The sequence below is a fragment of the Ovis canadensis genome, chromosome 13 (genome assembly GCF_042477335.2).
Source record: "Ovis canadensis isolate MfBH-ARS-UI-01 breed Bighorn chromosome 13, ARS-UI_OviCan_v2, whole genome shotgun sequence".
Classification (NCBI taxonomy): Eukaryota; Metazoa; Chordata; class Mammalia; order Artiodactyla; family Bovidae; genus Ovis; species Ovis canadensis.
In genome coordinates this window covers 4185344-4210364 of record NC_091257.1, presented here as the reverse complement: position 1 = coordinate 4210364, position 25021 = coordinate 4185344, and positions in this window count along the sequence as shown.

Genomic DNA, 25021 nt, shown 5'->3' with positions numbered 1-25021 from the left:
GGGGGACTCTTGGAATTGTGGCACGACCCTGGAGTTCCTCTCGCCTTTCCTGTGGAGAGCGCCTCCTCTTGAGATGCAACGGGAACGCCGGGAATTCTTTCCCTACGAAACAGGGAAAGGATCCCTCATCACGAGCTAGGAGGCGGAAACGGGGCTCCCCTGGATGTGTGCGGGACCCTCGTGCTTCCTCTCGAGTGGAGACGGGTATGTCGGGGAACTTCTGGACTTGCAGCAAGGGTGTGAAGGACCCTTTGGAAGTTCCAGTGGTTAGATGTGATTAGCTTCGAGAAGCCTCAGCGGAAATGGGCCCCATCTCCCCGGAGGGCAAAACCTCCTGGATTTTCTCGAGTTGCGGCAGGTCCTCTCGACTTACGACGGGGCCTCGGGGACCCGCTCTGGTGGCCTCAGGAAAGGCCAGTCCCCATGCGAGTTCCTCGGGGGCCTCTCGGGATTCCTCTCCCGTCGATGCCGGGGCCTAAGACCTTGTGTGGAGTCGGGGCCGGAACCTGAGGATTCCTCTCCAGTGCTGACTTCGATCTTGGGTTACTTCTGGAGTCTCCCCAGGGGAGTCAGTCCTCGTCTCGAATGCGGGCATGCACTTGCGCTTTGCTCCAGAGCGGTAGCAGCAGTGTCACGCAGTCCGCCGCGTGGATCAAAGGATCTATGGTTTTCCCTCGAGTCTTTCCCACGAGGCTTTCCCACGAGGCTTTCCCACAGGGCTGTCCCACGTGCACACGTGGTGGGAGTTGATCCTCGGCTTGAACGTCAAGGCAGTGCCGGGAAAACAGGTTCCTCTGGAAAGGACTGACACATCTGGGGTCTCTTGGAATGGTGGCACGACCCTGGAGTTCCTCTCGCCTTTCTTGTGGAGAGCGCCTCCTCTTGAGATGCGACGGGAACGCCGGGAATTCTTTCCCTACGAAACAGGGAAAGGATCCCTCATCTCGAGCTAGGAGGCAGAAACGGGGCTCCCCTGGATGTGTGCGGGACCCCACGTGTTTCCTCTCGAGTGGAGACGGGTATGTCGGGGAACTTCTTGAGTTTCAGCAAGAGTGTGAAGGACCATTTGGAAGTTCCAGTGGTTAGATGTGATTAGCCTCGAGAAGACTCAGCGGAAATGGGCCTCATCTCGCCTGGAGGGCAAAACCTCCTGGATTTTCTCGAGTTGCGGCAGGTGCTCTCGACTTACGACGGGGACCTCAGGGACCCGCTCTGGTGGCCTCAGGAAAGGCCAGTCCCCATGCGAGTTCCTCGGGGGCCTCTCGGGATTCCTCAACCGTCGATGCCGGGGCCTAAGACCTAGTGTGGAGTCGGGGCCGGAAACTGAGGATTCCTCTCCAGTGCTGACTTGGATCTTGGGGTACTTCTAGAGTCTCCCCAGGGGAGTCAGTCCTCGTCTCGAATGCGGGCATGCACTTGCGCTTTCCTCCAGAGCGGTAGCAGCAGTGTCACGCAGTCCGCCGCGTGGATCAAAGGATCTATGGTTTTCCCTCGAGTCTTTCCCACGAGGCTTTCCCACGAGGCTTTCCCACAGGGCTGTCCCACGTGCACACGTGGTGGGAGTCGATCCTCGGCTTGAACGTCAAGGCAGTGCAGGGAAAACAGGTTCCTCTGGAAAGGACTGACACATCTGGGGGACTCTTGGAATGGTGGCACGACCCTGGAGTCCCTCTCGCCTTTCCTGTGAAGAGCGCCTCCTCTTGAGATGCGACGGGAACGCCGGGAATTTTTTCCCTACGAAACAGGGATAGGATCCCTCATCTCGAGCAAGGAGGCGGAAACGGGGCTCCCCTGGATGTGTGCGGGACCCTCGTGATTCCTCTCGAGGGGAGACTGGTATGTCGGGGAACTTCTTGAGTTTCAGCAAGGGTGTGAAGGACCCTTTGGAAGTTCCAGTGGTTAGATGTGATTAGCCTCGAGAAGCCTCTGCGGAAATGGGCCTCATCTCCCCAGGAGGGCAAAACCTCCTGTATTTTCTCGAATTGCGGCAGGTGGTCTCGACTTACGACGGGGACCTCAGGGACCCGCTCTGGTGGCCTCAGGAAAGGCCAGTCCCCATGCGAGTTCCTCGGTGGCCTCTCGGGATTCCTCTCCCGTCGATGCCGGTCCCTAAACCTTGTGTGGAGTCGGGGCCGGAACCTGAGAATTCCTCTCCAGTGCTGACATGGATCTTGGGGGTACTTCTGGAGTCTCCCCAGGAGAGTCAGTCCTCGTCTCGAATGCTGGCATGCACTTGCGCTTTCTTCCAGAGCGGTAGCAGCACTGTCACGCAGTCCGCCGCGTGGATCAAAGGATCTATGGTTTTCCCTCGAGTCTTTCCCACGAGGCTTTCCCACGAGGCTTACCCACAGGGCTGTACCACATGCAAACGTGGTGGGACTCGATCCTCGGCTTGAACGTCAAGGCAGGGCCGGGGAAACAGGTTCCTCTGTAATGGACTGACACATCTGGGTGTCTCTTGGAATGGTGGCACGACCCTTGAGTTCCTCTCGCCTTTCCTGTGCAGAGCGCCTCCTCTTGAGATGCGATGGGAACGCCGGGAATTCTTTCCCTACGAAACAGGGAAAGGATCCCTCATCTCGAGCTAGGAGGCGGAAAAGGGGCTCCGGTGGATGTGTGCGGGACCCCACGTGTTTCCCCTCGAGTGGAGACGGGTATGTCGCGGAACTGCTTGAGTTGCAGCAAGGGTGTGAAGGACCCTTTGGAAGTTCCAGTGGTTAGATGTGATTGGCCTCGAGAAGCCTCAGCGGAAATGGGCCTCATCTCGCCTGGAGGGCAAAACCTCCTGGATTTTCTCGAGTTGCGGCAGGTGCTCTCGACTTACGACGGGGACCTCGGGGACCCGCTCTGATGGCCTCAGGAAAGGCCAGCCCCATGCGAGTTCTACGGGGGCCTCTCGGTATTCCTCTCCCGTCGATGCCGGGGCCTAAGACCTTGTGTGGAGTCGGGGCCGGAACCTGAGGATTCCTCTCCAGTGCTGACATGGATCTTGGGGTACTTCTGGAGTCTCCCCAGGGGAGTCAGTCCTCGTCTCGAATGCGGGCATGCACTTGCGCTTTCCTCCAGAGCGGTAGCAGCAGTGTCACGCAGTCCGCTGCGTGGATCAAAGGATCTATGGTTTTCAGTCGAGTCTATCCCGGGGCTTTCCCACGAGGCTTACCCACAGGGCTGTCCCACGTGCACACGTGGTGGGAGTCGATCCTCGGCTTGAACGTCAAGGCAGTGCAGGGAAAACAGGTTCCTCTGGAATGGACTGACACATCTGGGGGACTCATGGAATCGTGGCACGACCCTGGAGTTCCTCTTGCCTTTCCTGTGGAGAGCGCCTCCTCTTGAGATGCGACGGGAACGCCGGGAATTCTTTCCCTACGAAAAAGGGAAAGGATCCCTCATCTCGAGCTAGGAGGCGGAAACGGGGCTCCCCTGGATGTGTGCGGGACCCTCGTGCTTCCTCTCGAGTGGAGACGGGTATGTCGGGGAACTTCTGGAGTTGCAGCAAGGGTGTGAAGGACCCTTTGGAAGTTCCAGTGGTTAGATGTGATTACCCTCGAGAATCCTCTTCGGAAATAGGCCTCATCTCGCCTGGAGGGCAAAACCTCCTGGATTTTCTCGAGTTGCGGCAGGTGCTCTCGACTTACGACCGGGAGCTCAGGGACCCGCTCTGGTGGCCTCAGGAAAGTCCAGTCCCCATGCGAGTTCCTCGTGGGCCTCTCGGGATTCCTCTCCCGTCGATGCCGGTGCCTAAGACCTTGTGTGGAGTCGGGGCCGGAACCTGAGGATTCCTCTCCAGTGCTGACATGGATCTTGGGGTATTTCTGGAGTCTCCCCAGGGGAGTCAGTCCTCGTCTCGAATGCGGGCATGCACTTGCGCTTTCCTCCAGAGCGGTAGCAGCAGTGTCACGCAGTCCGCCGCGTGGATCAAAGGATCTATGCTTTTCTCTCGAGACTTTCCCATGAGGCTTTCCCACGAGGCTTTCCCACAGGGCTGTCCCTCGTGCACACGTGGTGGGAGTCGATCCTCGGCTTGAACGTCAAGGCAGTGCAGGGAAAACAGGTTCCTCTGGAATGGACTGACACATCTGGGGGACTCTTGGAATGGTGGCACGACCCTGGAGTTCCTCTCGCCTTTCCTGTGGAGAGCGCCTCCTCTTGAGATGCGACGGGAACGCCGGGAATTCTTTCCCTACTAAACAGGGATAGGATCCCTCATCTCGAGTTAGGAGGCGGAAAAGGGGCTTCCCTGGATGTGTGTGGGACCCTCGTGCTTCCTCTCGAGTGGAGACGGGTATGTCGGGGAACTTCTTGAGTTGCAGCAAGGGTGTGAAGGACCCTTTGGAAGTTCCAGTGTTTAGATGTGATTAGCCTCGAGAAGCCTCAGCGGAAATGGGCCTCATCTCGCCTGGAGGGCAAAACCTCCTGGATTTTCTCGAGTTGCGGCAGGTGCTCTCGACTTACGACGGGGACCTCGGGGACCCGCTCTGGTGGCCTCAGGAAAGGCCAGTCCCCATGCGAGTTCCTCTGGGGCCTCTCGGGATTCCTCGCCCGTCGATGCCGGGGCCTAAGACCTTGTGTGGAGTCGGGGCCGGAACCTGAGGATTCCTCTCCAGTGATGACATGGATCTTGGGGTACTTCTGAAGTCTCCCCAGGGGAGTCAGTCCTCGTCTCGAATGCGGGCATGCATTTGCGCTTTCCTCCAGAGCAGTAGCAGCAGTGTCACGCAGTCCGCCGCGTGGAGCAAAGGATCTATGGTTTTCCCTCGAGTCTTTCCCACGAGGCTTCCCTCGAGGCTTTCCCACAGGGCTGTCCCACGTGCACACGTGGTGGGAGTCGATCCTCGGCTTGAACGTCAAGGCAGTGCAGGGAAAACAGGTTCCTCTGGAATGGACTGACACATCTGGGGGACTCTTGGAATGGTGGCACGACCCTCGAGTTCCTCTCGCCTTTCCTGTGGAGAGCGCCTTCTCTTGAGATGCGACGGGAACGCCGGGAATTCTTTCCCTAAGAAACAGGGAAAGGATCCCTCATCTCGAGCTAGGAGGCGGAAACGGGGCTCCCCTGGATGTGTGCGGGACCCTCGTGCTTCCTCTCGAGTGGAGACGGGTATGTCGGGGAACTTCTGGACTTGCAGCAAGGGTGTGAAGGACCCTTTGGAAATTCCAGTGGTTAGATGTGATTAGCCTCGAGAAGCCTCAGCGGAAATGGGCCTCATCTCCCCTGGAGGGCAAAACCTCCTGTATTTTCTCGAGTTGCGGCAGGTGCTCTCGACTTTCGACGGGGACCACGGGGACCCGCTCTGGTGGCCTCAGGAAAGGCCAGTCCCCATGCGAGTTCCTCGGGGGCCTCTCGGGATTCCTCTCCCGTCGATGCCGGGGCCTACGACCTTGTGTGGAGTCGGGGCCCGAACGTGAGGATTCCTCTCCAGTGCTGACATGGATCTTGGGGTACTTCTGGAGTCTCCCCAGGGGAGTCAGTTCTCGTCTCGAATGCGGACATGCACTTGCACTTTCCTCCAGAGCGGTAGCAGCAGTGTCACACAGTCCGCCGCGTGGATCAATGGATCTATGGTTTTCCCTCGAGTCTTTCCTATGAGGCTTTCCCACGAGGCTTTCCCACAGGGCTGTCCCACGTGCACACGTGGTGGGAGTCGATCCTCGGCTTGAACGTCAAGGCAGTGCAGGGAAAACAGGTTCCTCTGGAATGGACTGACACATCTGGGGGACTCTTGGAATGGTGGCACGACCCTGGAGTTCCTCTCGCCTTTCCTGTGGAGAGCGCCTCCTCTTGAGATGCAACGGGAACGCCGGGAATTCTTTCCCTACGAAACAGGGATAGGATCCCTCATCTCGAGCTAGGAGGCGGAAAAGGGGCTTCCATGGATGTGTGCGGGACCTTCGTGCTTCTTCTCGAGTAGAGACGTGTATGTCGGGGAACTTCTTGAGTTGCAGCAAGGGTGTGAAGGACCCTTTGGAAGTTCCAGTGGTTAGATGTGATTAGCCTCGAGAAGCCTCAGCGGAAATGGGCCTCATCTCGCCTGGAGGGCAAAAACTCCTGGATTTTCTCGAGTTGCGGCAGGTGCTCTCGACTTACGACGGGGACCTCAGGGACCCGCTCTGGTGGCCTCAGGAAAGGCCAGGCCCCATGCGAGTTCCTCGGGGGCCTCTCGGGATTCCCCTCCCGTCGATGCTGGGGCCTAATACCTTCTGTGGAGATGGGGCCGGAACCTGAGGATTCCTCTCCAGTGCTGACATGGACCTTGGGGTATTTCTGGAGTCTCCCCAGGGGAGTCAGTCCTCGACTCGAATGCGCGCATGCACTTGCGCTTTCCTCCAGAGCGGTAGCAGCAGTGTCACGCAGTCCGCCGCGTGGATCAAAGGATCTATGGTTTTCCCTCGAGTCTTTCCCACGAGGCTTTCCCACGAGGCTTTCCCACAGGGCTGTCCCACTTGCACACGTGGTGGGAGTCGATCCTCGGCTTGAACGTCAAGGCAGTGCAGGGAAAACAGGTTCCTCTGGAATGGACTGACACATCTGGGGGACTCTTGGAATGGTGGCACGACCCTGGAGATTCTCTCGCCTTTCCTGTGGAGAGCGCCTCCTCTTGAGATGCGACGGGAAAGCCGGGAATTCTTTCCCTACGAAACAGGGAAAGGATCCCTCATCTCGAGCTAGGAGGCGGAAACGGGGCTCCCCTGGATGTGTGCGGGACCCTGTTGCTTCCTCTCGAGTGGAGACGGGTATGTCGGGGAACTTCTTGAGTTGCAGCAAGGGTGTGAAGGACCCTTTGGAAGTTCCAGTGGTTAGATGTGATTGGCCTCGAAAAGCCTCAGCGGAAATGGGCCTCATCTCGCCTGGAGGGCAAAACCTCCTGGATTTTCTCGAGTTGCGGCAGGTGCTCTCGACTTACGACGGGGACCTCGGGAACACGCTCTGGTGGCCTCAGGAAAGGCCAGTCCCCATGCGAGTTCCTCGGGGGCCTCTCGGGATTCCCCTCCCGTCGATGCCGGGGCCTAAGACCTTGTGTGGAGTCGGGGCCGGAACCTGAGGATTCCTCTCCAGTGCTGACATGGATCTTGGGGTACTTCTGGAGTCTACCCAGGGGAGTCAGTCCTCGTCTCGAATGCGCGCATGCACTTGTTCTTTCCTCCAGAGCGGTAGCAGCAATGTCACGCAGTCCGCCCCGTGGATCAAAGGATCTATGGATTTCCCTCGAGTTTTTCCCACGAGGCTTTCCCACGAGGCTTTCCCACAGGGCTGTCCCACGTGCACACGTGGTGGGAGTCGATCCTCGGCTTGAACATCAAGGCAGTGCAGGGAAAACAGGTTCCTCTGGAATGGACTGACACATCTGGGGGACTCTTGGAATGGTGGCACGACACTGGAGTTCCTCTCGCCTTTCCTGTGGAGAGCGCCTCCTCTTGAGATGCGACGTGAACGCCTGGAATTCTTTCCCTACGAAACAGGGAAAGGATCCCTCATCTCTAGCTAGGAGGCGGAAACGGGGCTCCCCTGGATGTGTGCGGGAACCTCGTGCTTCCTCTCGAGTGGAGACCGGTATGTCGGGGAACTTCTGGACTTGCAGCAAGGGTGTGAAGGACCCTTTGGAAGTTCCAGTGGTTAGATGTGATTAGCCTCCAGAAGACTCAGCGGAAATGGGCCTCATCTCGCCTGGAGGGCAAAACCTCCTGGATTTTCTCGAGTTGCGGTAGGTGCCTCGACTTACTATGGTGACCTCGGGGACCCGCTCTGGTGGCCTCAGGAAAGGCCAGTCCACATGCGAGTTCCTCGGGGGCCTCTCGGGATTCCTCTCCCGTCGATGCCGGGGCCTAAGACCTTGTGCGGAGTTGGGGCCGGAACCTGAGGATTCCTCTCCAGTGCTGACATGGATCTTGGGGTACTTCTGGAGTCTCCCCAGGGGAGTCAGTCCTCGTCTCGAATGCGGGCATGCACTTGCGCTTTCCTCCAGAGCGGTAGCAGCAGTGTCACGCAGTCCGCCGCGTGGATCAAAGGATCTATGGTTTTCCCTCGTGTCTTTCCCACGAGGCTTTCCCACGAGGCTTACCCACAGGGCTGTACCACATGCACACGTGGTGGGACTCGATCCTCGGCTTGAACGTCAAGGCAGGGCCGGGAAAACAGGTTCCTCTGGAATGGACTGACACATCTGGGGGTCTCTTGGAATGGTGGCACGACCCTTGAGTTCCTCTCGCCTTTCCTGTGCAGAGCGCCTCCTCTTGAGATGCGACGGGAACGCCGGGAATTCTTTCCCTACGAAACAGGGAAAGGATCCCTCATCTCGAGCTAGGAGGCGGAAAAGTGGCTCCCGTGGATGTGTGCGGGACCCCACGTGTTTCCCCTCGAGTGGAGACGGGTATGTCGTGGAACTGCTTGAGTTGCAGCAAGGGTGTGAAGGACCCTTTGGAAGTTCCAGTGGTTAGACGTGATTAGCCTCGAGAAGCCACAGCGGAAATGGGCCTCATCTCGCCTGGAGGCAAAACCTCCTGGATTTTCTCGAGTTGCGGCAGGTGCTCTCGACTTACGACGGGGACCTCAGGGACCCGCTCTGGTGGCCTCAGGAAAGGCCAGTCCCCATGCGAGTTCCTCGGGGGCCTCTCGGGATTCCTCTCCCGTCGATGCCGGGGCCTAAGACCTTGTGTGGAGTCGGGGCCGTAACCTGAGGATTCCTCTCCAGTGCTGACATGGATCTTGGGGTACTTCTGGAGTCTCCCCAGGGGAGTCAGTCCTCGTCTCGAATGCGGGCATGCACTTGCGCTTTCCTCCAGAGCGGTAGCAGCAGTGTCACGCAGTCCGCCGCGTGGATCAAAGGATCTATGGTTTTCCCTCGAGTCTTTCCCACGAGGCTTTCCCACGAGGCTTTCCCACAGGGCTGTCCCACGTGCACACGTTGTCGGAGTCGATCCTCGGCTTGAACGTCAAGGCAGTGCAGGGAAAACAGGTTCCTCTGGAATGGACTGACACATCTGGGGGACTCTTGGAATGGTGGCACGACCCTGGAGTTCCTCTCGCCTTTCCTGTGGAGAGCGCCTCCTCTTGAGATGCGACGGGAACGCCGGGAATTCTTTCCCTACGAAACAGGGAAAGGATCCCTCATCTCGAGCTAGGAGGCGGAAAAGGGGCTCCCGTGTATGTGTGCGGGACCCCACGTGTTTCCCCTCGTGTGGAGACGGGTATGTCGCGGAACTGCTTGAGTTGCAGGAAGGGTGTGAAGGACCCTTTGGAAGTTCCAGTGTTTAGATGTGATTAGCCTCGAGAAGCCTCAGCGGAAATGGGCCTCATATCGCCTGGAGGGAAAAAACCTCCTGGATTTTCTCGAGTTGCGGCAGGTGCTCTCGACTTACGACGGGGACCTCGGGGACCCGCTCTGGTGGCCTCAGGAAAGGCCAGTCCCCATGCGAGTTCCTCGGGGGCCTCTCGGGATTCCTCTCCCGTCGATGCCGGGGCCTAACACCTTGTGTGGAGTCGGGGCCGGAACCTGAGGATTCCTCTCCAGTGCTGACATGGATCTTGGGGTACTTCTGGAGTCTCCCAGGGGAGTCAGTCCTCGTCTCGAATGCGCGCATGCACTTGCGCTGTCCTCCAGAGCGGTAGCAGCAGTGTCACGCAATCCGCCGCATGGATCAAAGGATCTATGTTTTTCCCTCGAGTCTTTCCCACGAGGCTTTCCCACGAGGCTTTCCCACAGGGCTGTCCCACGTGCACACGTGGTGGGAGTCGATCCTCGGCTTGAACGTCAAGGCAGTGCAGGGAAAACAGGTTCCTCTGGAATGGACTGACACATCTGGGGGACTCTTGGAATGGTGGCACGACCCTGGAGTTCCTCTCGCCTTTCCTGTGGAGAGCGCCTCCTCTTGAGATGCGACGGGAACGCCGGGAATTCTTTCCCTACGAAACAGGGAAAGGATCCCTCATCTCGAGCTAGGAGGCGGAAAAGGGGCTCCCCTGGATGTGTGCGGGACCGCACGTGCTGCCCCTCGAGTGGAGACGGATATGTCGCGGAACTGCTTGAGTTGCAGCAAGGGTGTGAAGGACCCTTTGGAAGTTCCAGTGGTTAGATGTGATTAGCCTCGAGAAGACTCAGCGGAAATGGGCCTCATGTCGCCTGGAGGGCAAAACCTCCTGGATATTCTCGAGTTGCTGCAGGTGCTCTCGACTTACGACGGGGACCTCAGGGACCCGCTCTGGTGGCCTCAGGAAAGGCCAGTCCCAATGCGAGTTCCTCGGGGGCCTCTCGGGATTCCTCTCCCGTCGATTCCGGGGCCTAAGACCTTGTGTGGAGACGGGGCCGGAACCTGAGGATTCCTCTCCAGTGCTGACATGGATCTTGGGGTACTTCTGGAGTCTCCCCAGGGGAGTCAGTCCTCGTCTCGAATGCGGGCATGCACTTGCGCTTTCCTCCAGAGCGGTAGCAGCAGTGTCACGCAGTCCGCCGCGTGGATCAAAGGATCTATGGTTTTCCCTCGTGTCTTTCCCACGAGGCTTTCCCACGAGGCTTACACACAGGGCTGTACCACATGCACACGTGGTGGGACTCGATCCTCGGCTTGAACGTCAAGGCAGGGCCGGGAAAACAGGTTCCTCTGGAATGGACTGACACATCTGGGGGTCTCTTGGAATGGTGGCACGACCCTTGAGTTCCTCTCGCCTTTCCTGTGCAGAGCGCCTCCTCTTGAGATGCGACGGGAACGCCGGGAATTCTTTCCCTACGAAACAGGGAAAGGATCTCTCATCTCGAGCTGGGAGGCGGAAAAGGGGCTCCCGTGGATGTGTGCGGGACCCCACGTGTTTCCCCTCGTGTGGAGACGGGTATGTCGCGGAACTGCTTGAGTTGCAGCAAGGGTGTGAAGGACCCTTTGGAAGTTATAGTGTTTAGATGTGATTAGCCTCGAGAAGCCTCAGCGGAAATGGGCCTCATATCGCCTGGAGGGAAAAAACCTCCTGGATTTTCTCGAGTTGCGGCAGGTGCTCTCGACTTACGACGGGGACCTCGGGGACCCGCTCTGGTGGCCTCAGGAAAGGCCAGTCCCAATGCGAGTTCCTCGGGGGCCTCTCGGGATTCCTCTCCCGTCGATGCCGGGGCCTAAGACCTTGTGTGGAGTCGGGGCCGGAACCTGAGGATTCCTCTCCAGTGCTGACATGGATCTTGGGGTACTTCTGGAGTCTCCCCAGGATAGTCAGTCCTCGTCTCGAATGCGGGCATGCACTTGCGCTTTCCTCCAGAGCGGTAACAGCAGTGTCACGCAGTCCGCCGCGTGGATCAAAGGATCTATGGTTTTCCCTCGAGTCTTTACCACGAGGCTTTCCCGCGAGGCTTTCCCACAGGGCTGGCCCACGTGCACACGTGGTGGGAGTCGATCCTCGGCTTGAACGTCAAGGCAGTGCAGGGAAAACAGGTTCCTCTGGAATGAACTGACACATCTGGGGGACTCTTGGAATGGTGGCATGACCCTGGAGTTCCTCTCGCCTTTCCTGTGGAGAGCGCCTCTTCTTGAGATGCGACGGGAACGCCGGGAATTCTTTCCCTACGAAACAGGGAAAGGATCCCTCATCTCGAGCTAGGAGGCGGAAACGGGGCTCCCCTGGATGTGTGCGGGACCCCACGTGCTTCCTCTCGAGTGCAGACGGGTATGTCGGGGAACTTCTTGAGTTGCAGCAAGGGTGTGAAGTACCCTTTGGAAGTTCCAGTGGTTAAAAGTGATTGGCCTCGAGAAGCCTCAGCGGAAATGGGCCTCATCTCGCCTGGAGGGCAAAACCTCCTGGATTTTCTCGAGTTGCGGCAGGTGCTCTCGACTTACGACGGGGACCTCAGGGACCCGCTCTGGTGGCCTCAGGAAAGGCCAGTCCCCATGCGAGTTCCTCGGGGGCCTCTCGGGATTCCTCTCCCGTCGATGCCGGGGCCTAAGACCTTGTGTGGAGTCGGGGCCGGAACCTGAGGATTCCTCTCCAGTGCTGACATGGATCTTGGGGTACTTCTGGAGTCTCCGCAGGGGAGTCAGTCCTCGTCTCGAATGCGGGCATGCACTTGCGCTTTCCTCCAGAGCGGTAGCAGCAGTGTCACGCAGTCCGCCGCGTGCATCAAAGGATCTATGGTTTTCCCTCGAGTCTTTCCCACGAGGCTTTCCCACGAGGCTTTCCCACAGGGCTGTCCCACGTGCACACGTGGTGGGAGTCGATCCTCGGCTTGAACGTCAAGGCAGTGCAGGGAAAACAGTTTCCTCTGGAATGGACTGACACATCTGGGGGACTCTTGGAATGGTGGCACGACCCTGGAGTTCCTCTCGCCTTTCCTGTGGAGAGCGCCTCCTCTTGAGATGCGACGGGAACGCCGGGAATTCTTTCCCTACGAAACAGGGAAAGGATCCCTCATCTCGAGCTAGGAGGCGGAAACGGGGCTCCCCTGGATGTGTGCGGGACCCCACGTGCTTCCTCTAGAGTGGAGATGGGTGTGTCGTGGAGCTTCATGAGTTGCAGCAATGGTGTGAAGGACCCTTTGGAAGTTCCAGTGGTTAGATGTGATTGACCTCGAGAAGCCTCAGCGGAAATGGGCCTCATCTCGCCTGGAAGGCAAAACCTCCTGGATTTTCTCGAGTTGCGGCAGGTGCTCTCGACTTACGACGGGGACCTCAGGGAACCGCTCTGGTGGCCTCAGGAAAGGCCAGTCCCCATTCGAGTTCCTCGGGGGCCTCTCGGGATTCCTCTCCCGTCGATGCCCGGGCCTAAGACCTTGTGTGGATTCGGGGCCGGAACCTGAGGATTCCTCTCCAGTGCTAACATGGATCTTGGGGTACTTTTGGAGTCTCCCCAGGGGAGTCAGTCCTCGTCTCGAATGCGGGCATGCACTTGCGCTTTCCTCCAGAGCGTTAGCAGCAGTGTCACGCAGTCCGCCGCGTGGATCAAAGGATCTATGGTTTTCCCTCGAGTCTTTCCCACGAGGCTTTCCCACGAGGCTTTCCCACAGGGCTGTCCCACGTGCACACGTGGTGGGAGTCGATCCTCGGCTTGAACGTCAAGGCAGTGCAGGGAAAACAGGTTCCTCTGGAATGGACTGACACATCTGGGGGACTCTTGGAATGGTGGCACGACCCTGGAGTTCCTCTCGCCTTTCCTGTGGAGAGCGCCTCCTCTTGAGATGCGACGGGAACGCCGGGAATTCTTTCCCTAAGAAACAGGGAAAGGATCCCTCATCTCGAGCTAGGAGGCGGAAACGGGGCTCCCCTGGATGTGTGCGGGACCCACGTGCTTCCTCTCGAGTGGAGACGGGTATGTCGGGGAACTTCTTGAGTTGCAGCAAGGGTGTGAAGGACCCTTTGGAAGTTCCAGTGGTTAGACGTGATTAGCCTCGAGAAGCCTCAGCGGAAATGGGCCTCATCTCGCCTGGAGGGCAAAACCTCCTGGATTTTCTCGAGTTGCGGCAGGTGCTCTCGACTTACGACGGGGACCTCAGGGACCCGCTCTGGTGGCCTCAGGAAAGGCCAGTCCCCATTCGAGTTCCTCGGGGGCCTCTCGGGATTCCTCTCCCGTCGATGCCGGGGCCTAAGACCTTGAGTGGAGTCGGGGCCGGAACCTGAGGATTCCTCTCATGTGCTGACATGGATCTTGGGGTACTTCTGGAGTCTCCCCAGGGGAGTCAGTCCTCGTCTCGAATGCGGGCATGCACTTGCGCTTTCCTCCAGAGCGGTAGCAGCAGTGTCACGCAGTCCGCCGCGTGGATCAAAGGATGTTTGTTTTTCCCTCGAGTCGTTCCCACGAGGCTTTCCCACGAGGCTTTCCCACAGGGCTGTCCCACGTGCACACGTGGTGGGAGTCGATCCTCGGCTTGAACGTCAAGGCAGTGCAGGGAAAACAGGTTCCTCTGGAATGGACTGACACATCTGGGGGACTCTTGGAATGGTGGCACGACCCTGGAGTTCCTCTCGCCTTTCCTGTGGAGAGCGCCTCCTCTTGAGATGCGACGGGAACGCCGGGAATTCTTTCCCTACGAAACAGGGAAAGGATCCGTCATCTCGAGCTAGCAGGCGGAAACGGGGCTCCCCTGAATGTGTGCGTGACCCCACGTGCTTCCTCTCGAGTGGAGACGGGTATGTCGCGGAACTTCTTGAGTTGCAGCAAGGGTGTGAAGGACCCTTTGGAAGTTCCAGTGGTTAGACGTGATTAGCCTCGAGAAGCCTCAGCGGAAATGGGCCTCATCTCGCCTGGAGGGCAAAACCTCCTGGATATTCTCGAGTTGCGGCAGGTGCTCTCGAGTTACGACGGGGACCTCGGGGACCCGCTCTGGTGGCCTCAGGAAAGGCCAGTCCCCATGCGAGTTCCTCGGGGGCCTCTCGGGATTCCTCTCCCGTCGATGCCGGGGCCTAAGACCTTGTGTGGAGTCGGGGCCGGAACCTGAGGATTCCTCTCCAGTGCTGACATGGATCTTGGGGTACTTCTGGAGTCTCCCCAGGGGAGTCAGTCCTCGTCTCGAATGCGGGCATGCACTTGCGCTTTCCTCCAGAGCGGTAGCAGCAGTGTCACGCAGTCCGCCGCGTGGATCAAAGGATCTATGGTTTTCCCTCGAGTCTTTCCCACGAGGCTTTCCCACGAGGCTTACCCACAGGGCTGTACTACATGCACACGTGGTGGGACTCGATCCTCGGCTTGAACGTCAAGGCAGTGCAGGGAAAACAGGTTCCTCTGGAATGGACTGACACATCTGGGGGTCTCTTGGAATGGTGGCACGACCCTTGAGTTCCTCTCGCCTTTCCTGTGGAGAGCGCCTCCTCTTGAGATGCGACGGGAACGCCGGGAATTCTTTCCCTACGAAACAGGGAAAGGATCCCTCATCTCGAGCTAGGAGGTGGGAAAGGGGCTCCCGTGGATGTGTGCGGGACCCCACGTGTTTCCCCTCGTGTGGAGACCGGTATGTCGCGGAACTGCTTGAGTTGCAGGAAGGGTGTGAAGGACCCTTTGGAAGTTCCAGTGTTTAGATGTGATTAGCCTCGAGAAGCCTCAGCGGAAATGGGCCTCATATCGCCTGGAGGGAAAAAACCTCCTGGATTTTCTCGAGTTGCGGCAGGTGCTCTCGACTTACGACGGGGACCTCGGGGACCCGCTCTGGTGGCCTCAGGAAAGGCCAGTCCCCATGCGAGTTCCTCGGGGGCCTCTCGGGATTCCTCTCCCGTCGATGCCGGGGCCTAAGACCTTGTGTGGAGTCGGGGCCGGAACCTGAGGATTCCTCTCCAGTGCTGACATGGATCTTGGGGTACTTCTGGAGTCTCCCAGGGGAGTCAGTCCTCGTCTCGAATGCGCGCATGCACTTGCGCTTTCCTCCAGAGCGGTAGCAGCAGTGTCACGCAGTCCTCCGCATGGATCAAAGGATCTATGGTTTTCCCTCGAGTCTTTCCCACGAGGCTTTCCCACGAGGCTTTCCCACAGGGCTGTCCCACGTGCACACGTGGTGGGAGTCGATCCTCGGCTTGAACGTCAAGGCAGTGCAGGGAAAACAGGTTCCTCTGGAATGGACTGACACATCTGGGGGACTCTTGGAATGGTGGCACGACCCTGGAGTTCCTCTCGCCTTTCCTGTGGAGAGCGCCTCCGCTTGAGATGCGACGGGAACGCCGGGAATTCTTTCCCTACGAACCAGGGAAAGGATCCCTCATCTCGAGCTAGGAGGCGGAAAAGGGGCTCCCCTGGATGTGTGCGGGACCGCACGTGCTTCCCCTCGAGTGGAGACGGATATGTCGCGGAACTGCTGCGTTGCAGCAAGGGTGTGAAGGACCCTTTGGAAGTTCCAGTGGTCAGACGTGATTAGCCTCGAGAAGCCTCAGCGGAAATGGGCCTCATCTCGCCTGGAGGGCAAAACCTCCTGGATATTCTCGAGTTGCGGCAGGTGCTCTCGACTTACGACGGGGACCTCAGGGACCCGCTCTGGTGGCCTCAGGAAAGGCCAGTCCCCATGCGAGTTCCTCGGGGGCCTCTCGGGATTCCTCTCCCGTCGATGCCGGGGCCTAAGACCTTGTGTGGAGTCGGGGCCGGAACCTGAGGATTCCTCTCCAGTGCTGACATGGACCTTGGGGTACTTCTGGGGTCTCCCCAGGGAGTCAGTCCTCGTCTCGAATGCGGGCATGCACTTGCGCTTTCCTCCAGAGCGGTAGCAGCAGTGTCACGCAGTCCGCCGCGTGGATCAAAGGATCTATGGTTTTCCCTCGAGTCTTTCCCACGAGGCTTTCCCACGAGGCTTTCCACAGGGTTGTACCACGTGCACACGTGGTGGGAGTCGATCCTCGGCTTGAACGTCAAGGCAGTGCAGGGAAAACAGGTTCCTCTGGAATGGACTGACACATCTGGGGGACTCTTGGAATGGTGGCACGACCCTGGAGTTCCTCTCGCCTTTCCTGTGGAGAGCGCCTCCTCTTGAGATGCGACGGGAACGCCGGGAATTCTTTCCCTACGAAACAGGGAAATGATCCCTCATCTCAAGCTAGGAGGCGGAAACGGGGCTCCAATGGATGTGTGCGGGACACCACGTGCTTCCTCTCGAGTGCAGACGGGTATGTCGGGGAACTTCTTGAGTTGCAGCAAGGGTGTGAAGGACCCTTTGGACGTTCCAGTGGTTAGACGTGATTAGCCTCGAGAAGCCTCAGCGGAAATGGGCCTCATCGCGCCTGGAGGGCAAAACCTCCTGGATTTTCTCGAGTTGCGGCAGGAGCTCTCGACTTACGACGGGGACCTCAGGGACCCGCTCTGGTGGCCTCAGGAAAGGCCAGTCCACATGCGAGTTCCTCGGGGGCCTCCGGGGATTCCTCTCCCGTCGATGCCGGGGCCTAAGACCTTGTGTGGAGTCGGGGCCGGAACCTGAGGATTCCTCTCCAGTGCTGACATGGATCTTGGTGTACTTCTGGAGTCTCCCCAGGGGAGTCAGTCCTCGTCTCGTATGCGGGCATGCACTTGCGCTTTCCTCCAGAGCGGTAGCAGCAGTGTCACGCAGTCCGCCGCGTGGATCAAAGGATCTATGGTTTTCCCTCGAGTCTTTCCCACGAGGCTTTCCCACGAGGCTTTCCCACAGGGCTGTCCCACTTGCACACGTGGTGGGAGTCGATCCTCGGCTTGAACGTCAAGGCAGTGGAGGGAAAACAGTTTCCTCTGGAATGGACTGACACATCTGGGGGACTCTTGGAATGGTGGCACGACCCTGGAGTTCCTCTCGCCTTTCCTGTGGAGAGCGCCTCCTCTTGAGATGCGACGGGAACGCCGGGAATTCTTTCCCTACGAAACAGGGAAAGGATCCCTCATCTCGAGCTAGGAGGCGGAAACGGGGCTCCCCTGGATGTGTGCGGGACCCACGTGCTTCCTCTCGAGTGGAGACGGGTATGTCGGGGAACTTCTTGATTTGCAGCAATGGTGTGAAGGACCCTTTGGAAGTTCCAGTGGTTAGACGTGATTAGCCTCAAGAAGCCTCAGCGGAAATGGGCCTCATCGCGCCTGGAGGGCAAAACCTCCTGGATTTTCTCGAGTTGCGGCAGGTGCTCTCGACTTACGACGGGGACCTCAGGGACCCGCTCTGGTGGCCTCAGGAAAGGCCAGTCCCCATGCGAGTTCCTCGGGGGCCTCTTGGGATTCCTCTCCCGTCGATGCCGGGGCCTAAGACCTTGTGTGGAGTCGGGGCCGGAACCTGAGGATTCCTCTCCAGTGCTGACATGGATCTTGGGGTAATTCTGGAGTCTCCCCAGGGGAGTCAGTCCTCGTCTCGAATGCGGGCATGCACTTGCGCTTTCCTCCAGAGCGGTAGCAGCAGTGTCACGCAGTCCGCCGCGTGGATCAAAGGATCTATGGTTTTCCCTCGAGTCTTTCCCACGAGGCTTTCCCACGAGGCTTTCCCACAGGGCTGTCCCACGTGCACACGTGGTGGGAGTCGATCCTCGGCTTGAACGTCAAGGCAGTGCAGGGAAAACAGGTTCCTCTGGAATGGACTGACACATCTGGGGGACTCTTGGAATGGTGGCACGACCCTGGAGTTCCTCTCGCCTTTCCTGTGGAGAGCGCCTCCTCTTGAGATGCGACGGGAACGCCTGGAATTCTTTCCCTACGAAACAGGGAAAGGATCCCTCATCTCGAGCTAGGAGGCGGAAACGGGGCTCCCCTGGATGTGTGCGGGACCCACGTGCTTCCTCTCGAGTGGAGACGGGTATGTCGGGGAACTTCTTGAGTTGCAGCAACGGTGTGAAGGACCCTTTGGAAGTTCCAGTGGTTAGACGTGATTGGCCTCGAGAAGCCTCAGCGGAAATGGGCCTCATCTCGCCTGGAGGGCAAAACCTCCTGGATTTTCTCGAGTTGCGGCAGGTGCTCTCGACTTACGACAGGGACCTCAGGGACCCGCTCTGGTGGCCTCAGGAAAGGCCAGTCCCCATGCGAGTTCCTCGGGGGCCTCTCGGGATTCCTCTCCCGTCGATGCCGGGGCCTAAGACCTTGAGTGGAGACGGGGCCGGAACCTGAGGATTCCTCTCCAGTGCTGACATGGATCTTGGGGTACTTCTGGAGGCTCCCCAGGGGAGTCAGTCCTCGTCTCGAATGCGGGCATGCACTTGCGCTTTCCTCCAGAGCGGTAGCAGCAGTGTCACGCAGTCCGCCGCGTGGATCAAAGGATCTATGGTTTTCCCTCGAGTCTTTCCCACGAGGCTTTCCCACGAGTCTTTCCCACAGGGCTGTCCCACGTTCACACGTGGTGGGAGTCGATCCTCGGCTTGAACGTCAAGGCAGTGCAGGGAAAACAGGCTCCTCTGGAATGGACTGACACATCTGGGGGACTCTTGGAATGGTGGCACGACCCTGGAGTTCCTCTCCCCTTTCCTGTGGAGAGCGCCTCCTCTTGAGATTCGACGGGAAAAACGGGAATTCTTTCCCTACGAAACAGGGAAAGGATCCCTCATCTCGAGCTAGGAGGCAGAAACGGGGCTCCCCTGGATGTGTGCGGGACCCCACGTGCTTCCTCTCGAGTGGAGACGGGTATGTCGGGGAACTTCTTGAGTTGCAGCAATGGGGTGAAGGACCCTTTGGAAGTTCCAGTGGTTAGATGTGATTGGCCTCGAGAAGCCTCAGCGTAAATGGGCCTCATCTCGCCTGGAGGGCAAAACCTCCTGGATTTTCTCGAGTTGCGGCAGGTGCCCTCGACTTACGACGGGGACCTCAGGGACCCGCTCTGGTGGCCTCAGGAAAGGCCAGTCCCCATGCGAGTTCCTCGGGGGCCTCTCGGGATTCCTCTCCCGTCGATGCCGGGGCCTAAGACCTTGTGTGGAGTCGGGGCCGGAACCTGAGGATTCCTCTCCAGTGCTGACATGGATCTTGGGGTACTTCTGGAGTCTCCCCAGGGGAGTCAGTCCTTGTCTCGAATGCGGGCATGCACTTGCGCTTTCCTCCAGAGCGGTAGCAGCAGTGTCACGCAGTCCGCCGCGTGGATCAAAGGATCTATGGTTTTCCCTCGAGTCTTTCCCACGAGGCTTTCCCACGAGGCTTTCCCACAGGGCTGTCCCACGTGCACACGTGGTGGGAGTCGATCCTCGGCTTGAACGTCAAATAAGTGCAGGAAAAACAGGCTCCTCTGGAATGGACTGACACATCTGGGGGACTCTTGGAATGGTGTCACGACCCTGGAGTTCCTCTCGCCTTTCCTGTGGAGAGCGCCTCCTCTTGAGATGCGACGGGAACGCCGGGAATTCTTTCCCTACGAAACAGGGAAAGGATCCCTCATCTAGAGCTAGGAGGCGGAAACGGGGCTCCCCTGGATGTGTGCGGGACCTCACGTGCTTCCTCTCGAGTGGAGACGGGTATGTCGGGAAACTTCTTGAGTTGCAGCAATGGTGTGAAGGACCCTTTGGAAGTTCCAGTGGTTAGATGTGATTGGCCTCGAGAAGCCTCAGCGGAAATGGGCCTCATCTCGCCTGGAGGGCAAAACCTCCTGGATTTTCTCGAGTTGCGGCAGGTGCTCTCGACTTACGACAGGGACCTCAGGGACCCGCTCTGGTGGCCTCAGGAAAGGCCAGTCCCCATGCGAGTTCCTCCGGGGCCTCTCGGGATTCCTCTCCCGTCGATGCCGGGGCCTAAGTCCTTGTGTGGAGTCGGGGCCGGAACCTGAGGATTCCTCTCCAGTGCTGACATGGATCTTGCGGTACTTCTGGAGTTTCCCCAGGGGAGTCAGTCCTCGTCTCGAATGCGAGCATGCACTTGCGCTTTCCTCCAGAGCGGTAGCAGCAGTGTCACGCAGTCCGCCGCGTGGATCAAAGGATCTATGGTTTTCCCTCGAGTCTTTCCCACGAGGCTTTCCCACGAGGCTTTCCCACAGGGCTGTCCCACGTGCACACGTGGTGGGAGTCGATCCTCGGCTTGAACGTCAAGGCAGTGCAGGGAAAACAGGTTCCTCTGGAATGGACTGACACATCTGGGGGACTCTTGGAATGGTGACACGACCCTGGAGTTCCTCTCGCCTTTCCTGTGGAGAGCGCCTCCTCTTGAGATGCGACGGGAACGCCGGGAATTCTTTCCCTACGAAACAGGGAAAGGATCCCTCATCTCTAGCTAGGAAGCGGAAACGGGGCTCCCCTGGATGTGTGCGGGACACCACGTGCTTCCTCACGAGTGGAGACGGGTATGTCGGGGAACTTCTTGAGTTGCAGCAAGGGTGTGAAGGACCCTTTGGAAGTTCCAGTGGTTAGACGTGATTGGCCTCGAGAAGCCTCAGCGGAAATGGGCCTCATCTCGCCTGGAGGACAAAACCTCCTGGATTTTCTCGAGTTGCGGCAGGTGCCCTCGACTTACAACGGGGACCTCAGGGACCCGCTCTGGTGGCCTCAGGAAAGGCCAGTCCCCATGCGAGTTCCTCGGGGTCCTCTCGGGATTCCTCTCCCGTCGATGCCGGGGCCTAAGACCTTGTGTGGAGTCGGGGCCGGAACCTGAGGATTCCTCTCCAGTGCTGACATGGATCTTGGGGTACTTCTGGAGTCTCCACAGGGGAGTCAGTCCTCGTCTCGAATGCGGGCATGCACTTGCGCTTTCCTCCAGAGCGGTAGCAGCAGTGTCACGCAGTCCGCCGCGTGGATCAAAGGATCTATGGTTTTCCCTCGAGTCTTTCCCACGAGGCTTTCCCACGAGGCTTTCCCACAGGGCTGTCCCACGTGCACACGTGGTGGGAGTCGATCCTCGGCTTGAACGTCAAATAAGTGCAGGAAAAACAGGCTCCTCTGGAATGGACTGACACATCTGGGGGACTCTTGGAATGGTGTCTCGACCCTGGAGTTCCTCTCGCCTTTCCTGTGGAGAGCGCCTCCTCTTGAGATGCGACGGGAACGCCGGGAATTCTTTCCCTACGAAACAGGGAAAGGATCCCTCATCTCGAGCTAGGAGGCGGAAACGGGGCTCCCCTGGATGTGTGCGGGACCTCACGTGCTTCCTCTCGAGTGGAGACGGGTATGTCGGGAAACTTCTTGAGTTGCAGCAACGGTGTGAAGGACCCTTTGGAAGTTCCAGTGGTTATACGTGATTGGCCTCGAGAAGCCTCAGCGGAAATGGGCCTCATCTCGCCTGGAGGGCAAAACCTCCTGGATTTTCTCGAGTTGCGGCAGGTGCTCTCGACTTACGACGGGGACCTCAGGGACCCGCTCTGGTGGCCTCAGGAAAGGCCAGTCCCCATGCGAGTTCCTCGGGGGCCTCTCCGGATTCCTCTCCCGTCGATGCCGGGGCCTAAGACCTTGTGTGGAGTCGGGGCCGGAACCTGAGGATTCCTCTCCAGTGCTGACATGGATCTTGGGGTACTTCTGGAGTCTCCACAGGGGAGTCAGTCCTCGTCTCGAATGCGGGCATGCACTTGCGCTTTCCTCCAGAGCGGTAGCAGCAGTGTCACGCAGTCCGCCGCGTGGATCAAAGGATCTATGGTTTTCCCTCGAGTGTTTCCCACGAGGCTTTCCCACGAGGCTTTCCCACAGGGCTGTCCCACGTGCACACGTGGTGGGAGTCGATCCTCGGCTTGAACGTCAAATAAGTGCAGGAAAAACAGGCTCCTCTGGAATGGACTGACACATCTGGAGGACTCTTGGAATGGTGTCTCGACCCTGGAGTTCCTCTCGCCTTTCCTGTGGAGAGCGCCTCCTCTTGAGATGCGACGGGAACGCCGGGAATTCTTTCCCTACGAAACAGGGAAAGGATCCCTCATCTCGAGCTAGGAGGCGGAAACGGGGCTCCCCTGGATGTGTGCGGTCCCTCACGTGCTTCCTCTCGAGTGGAGACGGGTATGTCGGGAAACTTCTTGAGTTGCAGCAACGGTGTGAAGGACCCTTTGGAAGTTCCAGTGGTTATACGTGATTGGCCTCGAGAAGCCTCAGCGGAAATGGGCCTCATCTCGCCTGGAGGGGAAAACCTCCTGGATTTTCTCGAGTTGCGGCAGGTGCTCTCGACTTACGACGGGGACCTCAGGGACCCGCTCTGGTGGCCTCAGGAAAGGCCAGTCCCCATGCGAGTTCCTCGGGGGCCTCTCCGGATTCCTCTCCCGTCGATGCCGGGGCCTAAGACCTTGTGTGGAGTCGGGGCCGGAACCTGAGGATTCCTCTCCAGTGCTGACATGGATCTTGGGGTACTTCTGGAGTCTCCCCAGGGGAGTCAGTCCTCGTCTCGAATGCGAGCATGCACTTGCGCTTTCCTCCAGAGCGGTAGCAGCAGTGTCACGCAGTCCGCCGCGTGGATCAAAGGATCTATGGTTTTCCCTCGAGTCTTTCCCACGAGGCTTTCCCACGAGGCTTTCCCACAGGGCTGTCCCACGTGCACACGTGGTGGGAGTCGATCCTCGGCTTGAACGTCAAGGCAGTGCAGGGAAAACAGGTTCCTCTGGAATGGACTGACACATCTGGGGGACTCTTGGAATGGTGACACGACCCTGGAGTTCCTCTCGCCTTTCCTGTGGAGAGCGCCTCCTCTTGAGATGCGACGGGAACGCCGGGAATTCTTTCCCTACGAAACAGGGAAAGGATCCCTCATCTCTAGCTAGGAAGCGGAAACGGGGCTCCCCTGGATCTGTGCGGGACACCACGTGCTTCCTCACGAGTGGAGACGGGTATGTCGGGGAACTTCTTGAGTTGCAGCAAGGGTGTGAAGGACCCTTTGGAAGTTCCAGTGGTTAGACGTGATTGGCCTCGAGAAGCCTCAGCGGAAATGGGCCTCATCTCGCCTGGAGGACAAAACCTCCTGGATTTTCTCGAGTTGCGGCAGGTGCCCTCAACTTACGACGGGGACCTCAGGGACCCGCTCTGGTGGCCTCAGGAAAGGCCAGTCCCCATGCGAGTTCCTCGGGGGCCTCTCCGGATTCCTCTCCCGTCGATGCCGGGGCCTAAGACCTTGTGTGGAGTCGGGGCCGGAACCTGAGGATTCCTCTCCAGTGCTGACATGGATCTTGGGGTACTTCTGGAGTCTCCACAGGGGAGTCAGTCCTCGTCTCGAATGCGGGCATGCACTTGCGCTTTCCTCCAGAGCGGTAGCAGCAGTGTCACGCAGTCCGCCGCGTGGATCAAAGGATCTATGGTTTTCCCTCGAGTCTTTCCCACGAGGCTTTCCCACGAGGCTTTCCCACAGGGCTGTCCCACGTGCACACGTGGTGGGAGTCGATCCTCGGCTTGAACGTCAAATAAGTGCAGGAAAAACAGGCTCCTCTGGAATGGACTGACACATCTGGGGGACTCTTGGAATGGTGTCACGACCCTGGAGTTCCTCTCGCCTTTCCTGTGGAGAGCGCCTCCTCTTGAGATGCGACGGGAACGCCGTGAATTCTTTCCCTACGAAACAGGGAAAGGATCCCTCATCTCGAGCTAGGAGGCGGAAACGGGGCTCCCCTGGATGTGTGCGGGACCTCACGTGCTTCCTCTCGAGTGGAGACGGGTATGTCGGGAAACTTCTTGAGTTGCAGCAATGGTGTGAAGGACCCTTTGGAAGTTTCAGTGGTTATACGTGATTGGCCTCGAGAAGCCTCAGCGGAAATGGGCCTCATCTCGCCTGGAGGGCAAAACCTCCTGGATTTTCTCGAGTTGCGGCAGGTGCTCTCGACTTACGACGGGGACCTCAGGGACCCGCTCTGGTGGCCTCAGGAAAGGCCAGTCCCCATGCGAGTTCCTCGGGGGCCTCTCCGGATTCCTCTCCCGTCGATGCCGGGGCCTAAGACCTTGTGTGGAGTCGGGGCCGGAACCTGAGGATTCCTCTCCAGTGCTGACATGGATCTTGGGGTACTTCTGGAGTCTCCCCAGGGGAGTCAGTCCTCGTCTCGAATGCGAGCATGCACTTGCGCTTTCCTCCAGAGCGGTAGCAGCAGTGTCACGCAGTCCGCCGCGTGGATCAAAGGATCTATGGTTTTCCCTCGAGTCTTTCCCACGAGGCTTTCCCACGAGGCTTTCCCACAGGGCTGTCCCACGTGCATACGTTGTGGGAGTCGATCCTCGGCTTGAACGTCAAGGCAGTGCAGGGAAAACAGGTTCCTCTGGAATGGACTGACACATCTGGGGGACTCATGGAATGGTGGCATGACCCTGGAGTTCCTCTCGCCTTTCCTGTGGAGAGCGCCTCCTCTTGAGATGCGACGGGAACGCCGGGAATTATTTCCCTACGAAACAGGGAAATGATCCCTCATCTCGAGCTAGCAGGCGGAAACGGGGCTCCAATGGATGTGTGCGGGACACCACGTGCTTCTTCTCGAGTGGAGACGGGTATGTCGGGGAACTTCTTGAGTTGCAGCAAGGGTGTGAAGGACCCTTTGGAAGTTCCAGTGGTTAGACGTGATTGGCCTCGAGAAGCCTCAGCGGAAATGGGCCTCGTCTCGCCTGGAGGGCAAAACCTCCTGGATTTTCTCGAGTTGCGGCTGGTGCTCTCGACTTACGACGGGGACCTCAGGGACCCGCTCTGGTGGCCTCAGGAAAGGCCAGTCCCCATGCGAGTTCCTCGGGGGCCTCTCGGGATTCCTCTCCCGTCGATGCCCGGGCCTAAGACCTTGTGTGGAGTCGGGGC